General features: G+C 46.4%; 1 pseudogene; it reads left to right on the plus strand.

Moving 5' to 3' along the window:
• The first annotated feature begins 369 nt into the window (after positions 1 to 369).
• LOC115832505 lies at positions 370 to 635 on the plus strand (annotated as a pseudogene).
• Positions 636 to 15,344: the final 14,709 nt, after the last annotated feature.

A 15,344-nucleotide genomic window follows, 5' to 3' on the forward strand; every position in this document is an offset into this window, starting at 1 on the left:
CCCCTATCCAGAGAGAGTTTCAAACAGAGTGGGACAGGCAACACTAGCAGTGGTGACTGCCGAAGACCTTCTAGTGCAGACACAGCGTGACTGTTAGAGATCAGCATGTCCTGGCCGGAGCCACTCTGGGCTCTTCTGTTGGGTTTGGAGGACAACTAAACCAGGGTGAACAGAGAGGGTCCCCGAGGAAGTAAATAATAATAGAGATTCAAGATGCTTGGGATGAAATAGCTCAGATGCCATACAACACTGGAAACACGTATGATTTGACTTGGCATTAGAAGTTGCTTTTGTTCTTTCTTTGATGTACATATTTTTAATTTAAAAAGATAACCTCAGCTCTCTGGGCTCGAACCTAGTTGGCGTAACATGGTTGAACGCATCAAGAGAGTTGGAATCGTTGGTAAATACGGGACCCGCTACAGTGCCTCCCTCCGGAAAACGGCGAAGAAAATTGAAATCGGCCACCACGTCAAGTATACTTGCTCTTTCCATGATCAAACTGAGATGAAGAGATGAGCTCTGGGGATCTGCACTGTGGTTCCTGCATGAAGACAGTAGCTGGCAGTGCCTGGACCTCTAACACCACTTCTGCTGTCACAAGAAAGTCCACCATCAGATGACTAAAGGATTAAAAGACAAGTAGACGCTCCTCTCCTCTTTGAGACATCACTAGCCTACAATAAATGGGTTTAGTTATGTTTAAAAAAATAAATAAATAAATAACTGGCTGTGCAAAGTGGTTCACGCCTATAATCCTAGCACTTTGGGAGGCTGAGACGAGTGGATCACCTGAGGTCGGGAGTTCAAGACCAGCCTGGCCAACATGGTGAAACTAAAATACACTAAAAATGTATTTTGTGTTTTTGTACTAAAAACAAAAAAAATTAGCTGAGCATGGTGGTGTGCACCTGTAATCCCAGCTACTCACGAGGTTGAGGCAGGAGAATTGCTTGAAACCAGGGGGCGGAAGTTGCAGTGAGCTGAGATGGAGCCATTGCACTCTAGCCTGGGCAAAAAGAGTGAAACTCCATCTCAAAAAACAAACAAACAACAACAATAAAAACCTTATAAAAACCCACACACTAAGTTGAAGCCAGGAGTCCAGAATTCTTTTTACGTATTACGTTTTTATTTTTTATTTTGAGAGACAGGCCTTGCCATGTCACCCAGGCTGGACAGCAGTGGCACCATCATAGCTCACTGCAGCCTGGAACTCCTTGCCTCAAGCATTCCTCTCACCTCAGCCTCCTGAGTAGCTAGGACTACAGGTGTAAGACACCATGCCCAGTTAATTTTTTTTTTATTTTTGTAGAGCCAGGTTCTCACTATATTGCCCAGGCTGGTGTTTCAAACACCTGGCCTTGAGCAATCCTCCCCCCTCGACCTCCCAAAGTGTCAGGATTATAGGCACGAGCCACCTCTCCCGATTAGGAGTCCAGAATTCTAAGCCTGACTCAGGCATAGACTCCTTGTGAGATCTCAGGTCAATTGCTTGCTTCTCTAAACCTTGACTTCTCAGGCTGTAAACTAAAGAGACTGGACCAGGCGATTTCTAAGGTCTCATCTAGTTTTGAAATTGTGTGAGGAGACAGTCCGCCACCCAAGACAAAACTACATAGTGTTACTTTCCTAGAATGTAATGGAGCCCCTTTTCCAACCCTGGCTGTAGTTCCTTAAATATCTATTTTAGCAAAAGGAAAATGGATTGAAAAACACAAGACAGCCATCTACATCTGACTCCCCACCAGGGACAGAGTTCAAATAGCGATGAGGAGAAAAAATATGAATGGATTCAAAACTTACAAATAAAGGAGCCAAAAAAGTCACCTTAGATCTCTCACAGTCCTTCACAGTGTGTGCCATAAAGAGGCCGGGACGGACGAGAGGTGAGACTAGACATGATGTCAGCGTGCATTTAGAAAGGAACGTGGCAAACAGAGGCTGGCGCTATTTTGGTTTGCATGTGGAGAGACATTCTGTCACGGGATATTATATTCTGTGTGGGCACCTCCAAGTGCAGGAACCAGAAGGACTCCCGAGGGGTGGCAAAAGGACAGAAAGCCAAGAACCAGCACCGGGGCTGACGTATGGGTAGGGTGAGCCCAATCCTGGCGCCTCGGAGGCGTGCAGCCAGAATAAGTAACTCAGAATGAACAGTGGACGGGAGCGACCGGCAGGTGAGGAAATGCTTAATTTGTGAAATGTGAGTACATATACGTCCAGGGTGAGACCAGCCCGGTCAACAGATACACATTAGTCACTGGGAAACTGTAAGGCCAACTCCTGGACCAAGATTCTGAGCAAAAGATTTTAGATAAAAGTAAATGTATCCAGAATCACAAACAGAAAGTGCACACTGGTTACCGGGGAATGGTGAGATGATTTGCCGGAAGGATTACCAAGAGCACCATCAAAAACCATTCCATTTGCACGTGGTGGGAATAATCCTTCTAAAACCAGGAATTTGGCCAGAGCTGCTTTGTGGTCCTTCCTGGTCTCCATAGGCCTATGCGTGTCCCTAGAGTTGACCATCTGTGTGGTCAGGCTGTGGCCGTGAGCAAGGAGGCGTTGGTGACTTGAAGAGCTCCTTACTGACCTTGCAACTCTAGCATGTGGGGAAGGAATGAAAGAAAAGGCTTAGGTTTGGGAAATTTTGATCATTCTGTTAGTCTGTCGGCAAACTTCTTGAGCTTCTAAGGTGGACAAAATACTGAATTAATGAAGGGGTTGGAAAAAGAAAAGGAATGTTCTTTTGAAGCTCAAATCACAATATAATTAGTAACTGTATAAGTGTTAAAATAACAAAACAAAGAGATGTACAGAACTGATTTGCAAACATGATACATACTTATTGGACATTCTGGGGTACCCAGGGTGAGTTCAAACACAGTGGAAGAGTTTTCCTTGGGAAGGAGTTTGGAAGGCTGAGGGTGGAAGCAGGCTTTTGTCAAGCACCTTGCAAGACCAGATGTCCTGTGTATGATCTTCTGTAACCCCAGGAGTCCTGGAAGCAAAGTAAGTAGGGTCAGTCCTGGTTTGCAGATGAGGCAACAGCCTCACAGAAGTTAGCCACTTGCTTGCATTACAGCTAATGAGTGAAGGGGCACAGATTCAAATCCAGACTGGCTTCCCAGGGCAAGCCCCTCCCACCAATCTCCATGGCCACATGATGCACCTAAATGATGGGGTCAAATAGAAATCGATTTTAGAATGTGCCAGCTGTGGACAACAGTAAATGAGAAGTTGAGAGATGCAAGCTGAGAAAGCTTCCCGTGGGAAGTCGATTTCAAATGCGGCATTCGGCGAGCTCTGCCCGTGGGCTGCGAGTTCACTGGCAGATTAGCCCTGATTCTTTTTAATTTTAATTTTTAAAAATTTGACAAATAATCATTGTACATATTCATGGGGGGACATAGTGGTGTTTCAATACCTCTCATGCATAGTGATCAGATCAGGGTAATTAGCATATGCATCATCTCAAACATTTATCATTTCTTTGTGTTGAGAGAGGTCAATATTCTTCTTCCAGCTGCTTGCAAGTACATAATATATTATTGCTCACTCTAGTCATCCTGCAGTAAGACAGAGCACTAGCCCTGGTCTTGAGGAGAGCTTGGCATTGCCTTTCACAGGGCTTTCTTTTACTGCAGTGTCCTCAAGCAAGATCCGCCCGAGGACCCAGGGGAAGCCTGGTGGGAAACACTGCAGGTGCATTGGTCACACTAGGTCTGAACAGGGAAGACAGCACACCCTGGGGGGTTCCACCTATTCCACTTTCCAAAGATTATGCCTGTAAATCAGAGATTGGGATCCCAGAAGCAAAAATGTTTTAAAGGCTTTCTTTACTCTTTGTTAATTTGGGACGAAAAGAGTTGTCAGAACCCAAGGGCTATTGCCTGGTGTCCCTGCTCCCAGAGAGGGAAAATCTGAGGCTTCTGGTAGACCTGCTTTCCTCTCTCCGGCTCCATTTTGGTTTCCATTGCCACTTCTCCTTTCCCACGGAGAACAGGGCAGCCTGCGTTATTAGTTCTAGAGATGCAAACTTTATCTTCTCCCAGAGGGAACTTGCTGCAAGCATACGGTTGAACTGGAGTCAATTCTGAATGTGAATGTCATGTTTAAAAGCCTTGAAGGTTCTGATAACACTATATAATATTTCCACATTATAATATCAAGGTCTAGAAGTAAAAAATGGGTCAAAATGCAACTCTTCAGTATCATGGTTCCCATGGGGACCCTACACTTTGGGCCCTCGAGCTTTTCAGAGGCCTGGACTCACCAGCCCTAACCTGGCCTGGGGTGCCACATCTGACTCCCAGCCTCAACTATATGTCACAATATGACGTGGGAAAAGCCACTTAGCCTCTCTGTGCCTCAGTTCCAGATCTAAAATCTGGAAATTCCATGACCCAACCTCCAGAGCTCTGGCTACAATGCTTTAAATATGGCATACTGCATTAGACGTGGAAATGGGTAATTAAACACCTCATTACATATCTGTAGAATGAATGAAAGAATGAATGAATGCCAGTCAAGGCTCCAAAAACTATTCCCTTTCCTTGAAAACTTTGAAAGAACAATCAAATGCAAAGTTCAGCAACTAAAAGCTGGAGACTTTGATTTGCAGTCACTGAACAAGTCGAAAAATCTTAGTAAGAGACACTTGAATATTTTAAGTATCATCTTGTGGTAATAATGACCTCTCATGCATATTTATGTACTTAGCTTTATAATAACCACTTGAAAGACTAGGTTTCTCCCCCCCAGGGAATGAAGCTATGTGAAGTGTAACAAAATATTTCAAGTTCAAAGGTCCAAATATGTAAAATGTAAAATGCTGGAATTCCTTCCTCGAGTAGAAAGCACCTTGATGCTCAAGCCAGCCCAAGGACTTGTTGATTTGGGGAGCCTGTGGACACTCAACTAAGCCTGGAAAGTCCTCAAACGCATGTCTCCCCCACACCCAGTGTTCTTCCAAAGGAGCACTGGCCGGTCTTGCCGACGTGTGTGCACTTAGTCTGAGTCAAGACAGGTGAGGCTTGCAGGGGAGAAAGCTGGTTCTTACTCAGGTGTTCAACAGAGAATTCCAAACAGGCTCCACCGCCAGAGCTGCTCTGCAAAACCCTGCTGTTACAGTTACTCAATGTCATTCATTACCCTCTCAAAGTAAAATCATATGACCCCATTTCCTCAGTAAGTTAATTATTTTATTCCTTTGTATGAGGCAAAACACTACTTTTATTGTTAATTAATATACTAAAATTAGATTATACCATTCTGGGCATGTAAAATTGAGTTTGGTACTTTCAAATATATACTTTTAAAGGCGGCTAAAAATAAATGGCTTAGACATCTTTTCTTTTTCCAACTGAGCATAAATTTCCTTCCTGTGAAACTCCATCTCTTCCTGTTGTTATAAATGACGCAATGCCGTTTATTTTTCAAAGGGAAGGGAAATCATAATAACGAGACGGTCAGTACACATTTCAAAATTCAGATATTTAATAGTTGAGAAAAAAATAAAAAAACAAAAAATACAACAAAAGCGAATCATCCATAGGTTTCAGGAACAAAATCATTAAATGGAAAAATGAGAAGAATTCTTTATTTTTGGACCAATTTTAGGCACTTAAGAGTTTTCTTTTCTTCCTTTCCCCTTGATCAAAGTGAAGATATGATAGGGAATTCAGAAATTTCTCTTCTTGAAGAAAAGCAGAGATAACGTGTCCATCCTAGCGAAAGAAAGCACAAACGATTCAGCTGACAGTGGACACAAAATGACTTCTTCATTCTCTCAGTTCTTTCTGCTGTAATGAAATTCCACCTGATACATCTAGCCATAGCACACTGTTAATTACTTTTCTATTTATTCAGTAGCTCTGCAAGTGGAAAGCAGTCTATTGCCGGGGAATTGTTTGACTCCTATGCTAAGTAGATGGCATTCCGATCCTAGGAGGTTGAAGACAGTCAAGGCCTAACTTTATCTCATTGCCAGGTCAAATTAGCATCTAGCAGGCCCTAAGGGATTTTTTATTTTTTCCTTCACTGCAAAAGACCAATAGTCCTTAGAAGTCAATAAACTGACCCTGGGCCTTCTCTGCTTGTTTTATCAGCCCCTGCTTCTTTTCCCCTGAAGATGGAAGGAAGGAGTAAATGTAGAGTTACGTGGCATGGGTGAGGGCTTTATGCTACATCTAATGGTAAGGTCTTAGCCTTTCAATCCATGATGCAAGATGCACTTTAAAAAAATGTGCTGTGTTTCCCAGAGATGAGCAAAAGCGTGAGTTCACATGTAAATAACTAGGAGGTTTACAAGTCCACAATATGACTCTATTCCTTTGCACCAGGCTTTCATCAAGCAAATGTGTGAATCTGTGGCCACATTAATAGGAGCTTGATGTGCCTTCTACACTCTGGGGTCATTTGGTGGTCAGCTGAAAGGAAAACAGAGGCAGAGTTAAGACTTATCTTTGCAACCCCCTTGGGGTTTTCCAGGAGCTGGAGAAGCAGCAGCAGGTGCTGCGGAGGTCCAGCTAAAGGCAGTTACTTCAGCAAAGAGGAAGAAGCACAAATCTGATGACAGTGAAAGATTAACCCACATTTCTCTTCCCTCTAACAACAGGGTGAGGTCTTTTAGGTGAGGATCTCTCACTATACAGAGTAGAAAGTAAGACCCTGTCTCCATGTCAATCTTCTCTCATCTTGCTCTGCTTTTTCTGTTTTGTTTGTTTGTTTGTTTTCCAGGAAGATTGCAAGACGCCTGGTCTTTTTCTGGAAGAGTAAAATAAGCCCTGAGAAGAGGGGCAGGTATAGGAGATCAAGAGAAAGACAAGCTAGCATCGAACACTCGACTTCTTGTTTCCATATTTTGGTTAGACTCACTCCTTTATTCGAGTCATCAGGTCCACCGAGTGCCTCAGTCCAGCTCTGTCCCCTCTCCAAGCCTTCTGGAGCCCACCCAGCCTCTGAGCCCTGGCTACTGCCCTACCCCTGTGTGGCAGTGGCTTCCCCGCCACGCACTCTCAAGGCCTCCATTCCCTACGGCCTGAAAGGTGAGGCCCTTGCTCCTCTGCCTTGAGAAAGGCCTGCTCTGCCATCGTTCCTAGCATGTGTCTGGTCTCCGGCAGGACCTGGTGTGACACCCTGTGACCCATAACCTCAGCAAGGGAAAAGGGGGCCAGGGCACTTGTTCTCTCTCTAAGCGCCCTGTCACCAGATGTCAAGCCCTCACCCCATCCCGCTGCTCTGTGGATTCCCTTTCTATTGTCTTTCACTTGCCGTGTGGCAGGGAACCTTCCTATCCTCTTTCCTTCCTCTTCCTTCCACTTCCTGTGTGGCGGGGACCTTCCTGTCTTCTTTCTTACCTCTTCCTTCCACTTCCTGTATGGCGGGGACCTTCCTGTCCTCTTTCTTTTCTATTCCTAGCTCCCTTGCTCCCTGCTGTAGAACTGGATCCCATCCAGTTCTGCAATAAAGCCTATTTTTTAGGGTGTCCACTGAAGCCTTTAAATCATGGGACGTGTCCCATCAACTTTCTGAGACTCCCTTCCCCGGGGCTGACTCCTCATCCGTCTCCCCTTCTCTCCTGACTTGGTGGTGCTAGCCACTCTCCCCTATCCCTGACCCTGTCAATGTGGACAGACACCATCTCTTTATGGGAATGTTACTTTTGCCAGGGCTACGATTAGACTGTCTCTCTTTTTTTTTTCCCTCCTGGTGGGAGAGTCAATTACGCAACAGAGTCTATTAATCTTATAAACAGTTATGGAGCTGAAGAGGCTGAATCGAACAGCTGAGGCTTTCAAGAAGTTGGAGTACCAGGGCCATTATTATAATGAAGTTCGATGATGTATAATCATGTCTCTGGGTGACCAGGCACAATTCTTTAAGTCTGAGAAATTGTAAATGATGTGAATTTTTTACGAAGTTTACAAAGCAGCCTCTTCAAAGCTTGTGCTCATGGCCACAAGCCCCCAGGTCTCCACTCTGGGGAGGGCACCTCCCTAAGCCCGATCAGCCAGTCTCTGGCACCCTCATCCCTGATGGGCTGGCAAATTCCCTGGACTGCAAGGCACTTCCTTCTCCTCTTGTCCTGCCCACACAGGGACTGTCAAAGAGGACAGCTGGGCTGGAGATGTGATGCTGTCCTCTTCCATTGAGACCTGTTTGTTTGTCTGTCTCTTAAATTTGGTTCAATGGCATAAAAAAAGGGAATTTATCTTTCTCCCCAGATGCAACAAACAGATGCTGGTGAGCAGAGACCTTGCATAGTCAATAAAAGATAAGTTATAAAATCTATAAAACTGCTGAAAGAAATCAGAATTTCAGCAAATTCTGTTTTTTTTTTTTTCCAGGCTGCTCCTTTTGATCAACAATGGGGTGGGGGGGGAAAGCTAGTCGTGCATAAACTTCCATCTGTTATTACAGCGTGGAATGAATGTGGTTAAAAGAGGAACAGAGGACAGAGTGATATCTGAGCTGTGATATTGACAGAGTGGAAATGGAGAATGGTGCCAGTGATAAAGACAAAGCTGTCATAATCAATTAGCATTCAACTTTTTGTAAAGATCTTGGAGGCGATGGGTTCTTTAGATTTTAATGTGCATCTTCAAAGTAATTTTGTAAGCTATTTAAATGATGCTCCCTTTTTACAACTCTACATAATTTGATTATACAAACCATCCTGCAATCCTTGGATATGCAAATGCAACATCAAAATGATTTTTTCCCATATTTTGATGGAATTTGATGTTCGTTGCAGTGATAAGAAGTGAAACAAATTGCAGCAAGGCATCAGTAACCCATTCATCCAGCACACTTTGGACATTCAGATTTTCAATGCCTGCTTGTTGAGAATCACCCTTAAGAATAAAAATTTAGGCTGGGTGCGATGGCTCATGCCTGTAATCCCAGCACTTTGGGAGGCCAAGGCAGGTGGATCACGAGGTCAGGAGATCAAGACCATCCTGGCCAACACGGTGAAATCCCATCTCTACTAAAAATACAAAAATTAGGTGGGTGTGGTGGCACGTGCCTGTAATCCCAGCTACTCAGGAGGCTGAGGCAGGAGAATCACTTGAACCAGGGAGTTGGAGGTTGCAGTGGGCCGAGATAGCGCCACTGCACTCCAGGCTGAAGAAAGAGTGAGACTCCGTCTCAGAAATAAATAAATAAATAGAATAAAAATTTAGAAACAGAAGGCAGGGCAGCAACTTGTGTTTGGAGAAAATTGCCTTGCATTCTGATCCCAAGGCTACCAAGATGCTGAGCTTGTAAATGAGACTCTCAGAGCCTCAGTTTCCTGACCTATAAAATGGAAATAACAAGCTGTAGCTCACAGAAAAGTGGTGAGGGTTAGCAGTTAGAGTGAAAACACCTGGCAGGATATGGAGAAGACGCTCATATGGCCCCCGCAGCTGTCATTACTCTAACACTACTACCACGTGTACGACCACTAATAAAAATCTGAGTTATTTCCTTGGCAATTCCTTGGCAAAGTTAGGTTTCTTTTTTTCTTTCTTTCTTTCTTTTTCTTTTTTTTTTCGAGCGGAGTTTCACTCTTGTCACCCAGGCTGGAGTGCAGTGGCATGATCTTGGCTCACTGCAACCTTCGCCTCCTGGGTGCAAGCGATTCTCCTGCCTCAGCCTCCCGAGCAGCTGGGATTACAAGCGTGAGCCACCACGCCCAGCTAATTTTTGTATTTTTCTGTTTCTCCTTACACTTCCCCTAAAGGAGCCCCATTGTTAGAGGAAGCTAAACTTGGTCCCCCTTAACAGGTAGCAATAACATGAAGAGCCAAAGTTCCTGTATTATCCTAGAATTCAAGGAAAGTTTGCTTTTTTCCATAATTAAAATGAAAAATAATGGTGTAGTCTTTTTCCACTAGAACTTTAAATAAAATCAATCCTTCAGGAAGACAAGTGCTCCCGTGGAACCCAGGATGAGATGCGTGAACAGGCATAGAAAAGTCCAGAAGGGTTTGGAGCAAGAGTCTGGCCCGAGCAGATGTGTGGGTTCGTGTCCTTCTTCCCACAGGCGGCACCAGAGTGGGCCAGCTCAGGAGAGCTGACAAAACCCACGTCCCCAAAGGACTGACTCGTGGTTGGGCGCCTTTGTGATCCATGCTCACAGCTCTACCTTCGAGCCGTTCCCAGCAGCAGTGGGACCAGAGGAGTGGGTTCATTACTAGAAAGAACACTGTGCTGAGATGCCGGGAGCTCTAAAGACCTGGGTGCAAAGAGCCCCGAGGCTCCTGGCTCTAAGCCTTTCTGGTGGGTGGTCACATGATGATGTCAGCTGGGGAGTCAACCGAGTCCTGGGTGGCCCCTGCCCACCAACAGCACAGTTCTGGCCTGGAAGGAGGCCTGGTGGAATTGAACAGCAGTGAGTTTGATTTTCCACTTCCTCAACTTCGTTCCTTTGAGTCTTGAGGGCTGTTTTGGCCTTCAAGAATCCCTTAGGATACAAACCTCCCAAATCCCTTATCAGGCAACGTTTTAGGCCTCAGAGAACTCTTTAATATGGATTAACAAGAATGAACCTAGAACAGAAAAGAGAAGGCAGTTTGCTTTACAAAAGTACAAATACCATTAGTATCTCCACACATATCTTTATTTATCTATTTATTTAGGTAAGACTCTTCCTCTGGGCTTCTAAAGCATTTTGCTTTATGAGAAGCAGATCTTTTTTCCCTGTCCACAGGGCTCCAGAGTTGAGCAGAAGGCACTGGAAGAGAGAAGAGTCGTGGAGCCGCGTGCCTGTGTTCCTCCTTCCCAGCAGGTGTCACAGGTTCAGAAACATCTTCCTTGCTGTCTGCGTAATAGTCACAAAGTCCTTCACTCTTTCCAGCCTAGTTCCTCAACTCTATATCTCGGAGTTGAAAGCGGCGACCTGCACAGCTCTTTCAGCTCTAAATTTCTAAGACTGTAAGAGGCGAGCCAGTGGCTGAGAACTGGCTCTGTGGTAAAAACCGGGGGGCGGGTCCCAAAGGTCCACCCAGAATGTCACTCTGGTTAGCAAAAGCAAGGCTGATGCAGCAGGAAAATTAGACTCAGGGCTGCTCCCTGTGCATTTCTGGGTGAAAGAGCTGCCACTGTTCAGTAAATATGTGCCCATAGCACTGGGGTGATGTAGAGGAAGGATGGCCCCACATTGAAAATTACGGCCTTGCGGGAGGCTGAGGTAGCAGAATCGCTTGAACCCGGAGGGCGGAGGTTGCAGTGAGCCCAGATTGCGCCACAGCACTCCAGCCTGGCGACAGAGTGAGACTGTCTCAAAAAAGAAAAGAAAAGAAAATTATGGCATTAAAGAAAGAAACCCAGAGCGCCTTGTGTGGGAGTGGGTGGAGTCCCGGGAGGAACAAGGAGGAGGCCAAAGAGACCCCAGGTGGCTTGAGAAGACAGCCTCTTGACATCGGAGTTGCCCCTTGCACTCACAACCATTCTGTCCCCAGGAGAGTTTTGTAAAATGCGTTCTTCTCTTTTCATCCATGTGTTGCTGTGGTTATTCTTCAAGTAAGCAACACGTGATCACATAAGGGCAGTTTTCAAGGGCAGCACAGACAGGCTGAGTGCGTGGTTCCGTGTCCTCTGTGTGTGCGTCAGCGCATCTAGCATTGCTCCTTTAATTGGATCTGCTGGTAAGTTTATCCTACACACCCCAACTTCAGAACAGCCCTGGATGGATGAGCCCGACCAGCTCTTAGTGGAAGGAAGCTGGATCCACGCATCCCGGTGAGCTGATCCTGGAGCTGGCCCCCAGGGGGATGTGTGCACCGCCGGTTGCAGAGCTGCCTCCGGGTTCTGGTGGCTCCAGCTGAACTGATGCCAGAGAGAGATTCGGGTCAAACGCATATTGATGGACTTTTGATCTTTTTTTCTTTTTTCTTTCTTTTTTTTTTTTTTTTTTTGAGATGGAGTCTCGCTCTGTCACCCAGGCTGGAGTGCAGTGGCACAATCTCGACTCACTGCAACCTCTGTTTCCCGGGTTTAAGCGATTCTCCTGCCTCAACCTCCCGAGTAGCTGGGACTACAGGTGTGCACCACCACGCCCAGCTAATTTTTGTATTTTTAGTAGAGACAGGGTTTCACCATGTTGACCAGGCTGGTCTTGAACTCCTGACCTCAGGTGATCCACCTGCCTCAGCATCTCAAAGTGCTAGGATTACAGGCATGAGCCACCACTCCTGGCCACTTTTGATCATTTTTGAGCATTAACAACTTGGATTTGTTATATATGAAATATTCATAAATTGGCTTAATTTCACATTTTTATTGATTGATGCAGAGAAAGATATATCTCAGCAATACCAGTCATTTTTCCCATTAAAAAGATATTTTTCTGATCATCATGTTTGCTGAGGTACCAGACTGCCTCTCATTCCACAGACTGTTACCTCAGCAGCTCCTGAGAACAAAGCCCACAGACTCCCTCTGCAGCACAGCCTGCCAGCTCAGGCCCCTCCCAGTGGGGGCAACTCAGCTTTAGTGTCCCTCATAGAGCCAGAGCCTTAGTGGGGACCTCTGGGTCCTGGGGACAGTCCCAGGCAGGTCCCGTCCAGCTGCCACACCTGGGATCTGATGCCTGCGGGCTTCTCCTGGCAGCGTGCTGTGTACAACATACTGGAAGTGTTTTGACTACATGCTACCTGTGACGCCCTGTTCTAGGAACAAGGAGGAGGAGAAACAGGGATTGTCTCTTTCATCCTCCCAGTGGCTCAATGAGGAAGACACCATTATGACCTCATTTCCAGCTGAAGATGTGGAGGCACCAAATAAGAGACCTGCAGGACCAGCCACAGTAGAGCAAGTTTTAAACTTAAGCAGTCTTGCTCTCAAGTGCAGGTTCTGGGCCACCATGACAACGGCTCCCCAGATGTGGTCTGGGGAGCATAGGCATGGCCGTTTCAGAGGGTCTTCAAGGTCAAAACTCCTGCTAAGTCACACTAAAATGTCACTTGCCATCTTCATTCAATACTCTCGGGGGTAACCTGGCATCTCCCCAGCTGCTAGAAGAATGGTCACATCGTCACTCCAACAACTAACAGAATGTGTGCTTGTGTGTTCTTGTATCTTTAAAATGTCTCTGTCTTCATTTCAAATGAGGCGAATATTGATAGATATAGGCTACCACCTTGGGGTCCTCAATGCTTTTTAAGAGTGTAAAGAGGTCACTCGACAGAGAGGTTTGAGAGCCGAGGGTCTGTGCTGCTCACCTCCAGACCTGCTCCTTCTCTGGCCCGTGTCACCCCTCCCAGCCTTCCTGCCTCCAGGCCCTGCAGCCTGAAGCCCAGTTCCCAATCCCAGGCCTTCGCTGAAGCCCTGTGCCCTTGGGCCACCTCCTGCCCACCTAACACTTGAGAACGCTGTCCTAGACCCCCGTTGGGGTGACATCTCCAGCTTCCAAATATGTCCAAAGTGTCCACATCTATGCCAGGCTGATCAGTCCTGAGCCAATCACACTCTCTCTCTTAGGAATCTGCAACTTGAATGGGGAGAGAGCCTGGACATCCTTGGCGTGGCAGCATGGTAATGGCAGCATCGTGGAAAGCAGCAGAATCTAGCCTACCCCATATCCAGCGCTGGCTTCTGTGTTGGTTCCTGAAGGGGATTGTTCAGCTCTGCTGTGAGTTCTCTGAGCTACCCCATCAGTTTCATATATCCTTTTATCACTTAAGGTTGCTCAGGGAAAAAAGGGGGAGGGAAGCTTAACTAATAGGAAAAAGTTAGTATACCTTCCCATTCTCTCTCCTTATGATAATCTACAAATTAACTTTTGGACCCTGTCACCTGCCAAATCCCTCATCTCCAGCCTGGAAGCCACCATGTGTCTCTGTCACTGGTACTACCCACATGGCCACGAGTCCCACGCTAGCCTCGCGGCACATCAGGCCTGCCAGCCCTCGTGGTGGTCAGCCTCCTCCTCCTCCTTGCTCATCCCACATATCCTGAAAGGAAACACTGGGCCACCTGCATGGGTGTTAGGATGAGACTGGGAAGTCTTTGGTATGACTGATCTACGTGGCCCTTAGAATAATGTATTCATTTGGCCCAACCTCCCACCGAGAAAGCTGAGCACCTCCTTCCCCACAGCAGTGCAGATGACTGGCACAAAATCCAGCCCTAGAAATAAGCTGGCCCTTATGCTGCAAGAGAAAGTTTTGTTTTGTTTTGTTTTGTTTTTGTTGTTATTGTTGAGATGGATTTTTGCTCTTGTTGCCAGGCTGGAGTGCAGTGGCATCTTCTTGGCTCACTGCAACCTCCGCCTCCCGGGTTCAAGTGATTCTCCTGTCTCAGCATCCGGAGTAGCTGGGCCTATAGGTGCCTCCACCACGCCTGGATAACTTTTTGTATTTTTAGTACAGACGAGTTTTCACCATGTTGGCCAGGCTGGTCTCGAACTCCTAACCCCAGGTGATCCACCATGAGTGTTCCCTTCCTGCTCTTTACCATGGAGGGTGGTGGCTGTTGAATGGTGACTCCCAAAAGATTCCATTTCCTCATCTCAGGAGCCTGTGAATGTGGCCTTATTTGTAAAACGTGCCTTTGCAGACGTAATGAAATTAAGGGTGCTGAAATCATGGTGGATTACCCAGGTGGGCTCTAAATCCAATGACCAGTGTCCTCATCAGAGGCACACAGAGGAGAGACAGAAGAGGAGAGCCCCATGTGAAGATGGAGGCAGGCTGGAGTGGGTTGGCCACAAGGCAGGGAACGCATGCAGCCCCAGAAGTGAGAAGAGGCAGGAACGGAATCTCTGTTAGAGCCTCTGAGGGAAGCTCAGCCCTGCCGAGAACTTGATTTCAGACTTCTGCCTTCTAGAACTGTGAGAAGCTAGATTTCTGTTGTCTAACACAGTGGCTCACACCGGTAATCCCAACATTTTAGGAGGCCGAGGCGAGAAGGACTGCTTGAGCTCAGCATTTCCAGACCAGCCTGGGTGACACAGTGAGACCCCATCTCTACAAACAAAATATTTTTTTTTAACTAGCTGAGCATTGTGGAAGGTGCCTGTGGTCCCAGCTACTTGAGAGGCTGAGGCTGGGAGGATGACTGCAGCTTGGGAAGTTGAGGCTACAGTGAGCCGAGATCATACCACTCCACTCCAGTCTGGGTGACAGAGTGAGATTCTGTATCAAAATAAATAAATAAATAAATACATTTCTGTTGTTTTAAACCACCAAGTTTGTAGTGTTCGTTACGGCAGCTCAAGGAAATAATGCACCCTCCAAGATTGGTGGAGGCTTGTGACTCCAGGCACGCCCGCCTGCTGGTCGACCCTCTGCTTCTATGCGGCGCCCCCACACTGCCATGCAGTGCTCTGGGCGGCCCTGGCCGTTCCA

This window comes from Nomascus leucogenys, chromosome 3 (assembly GCF_006542625.1).
Source record: "Nomascus leucogenys isolate Asia chromosome 3, Asia_NLE_v1, whole genome shotgun sequence".
In the NCBI taxonomy this organism is placed as follows: Eukaryota; Metazoa; Chordata; class Mammalia; order Primates; family Hylobatidae; genus Nomascus; species Nomascus leucogenys.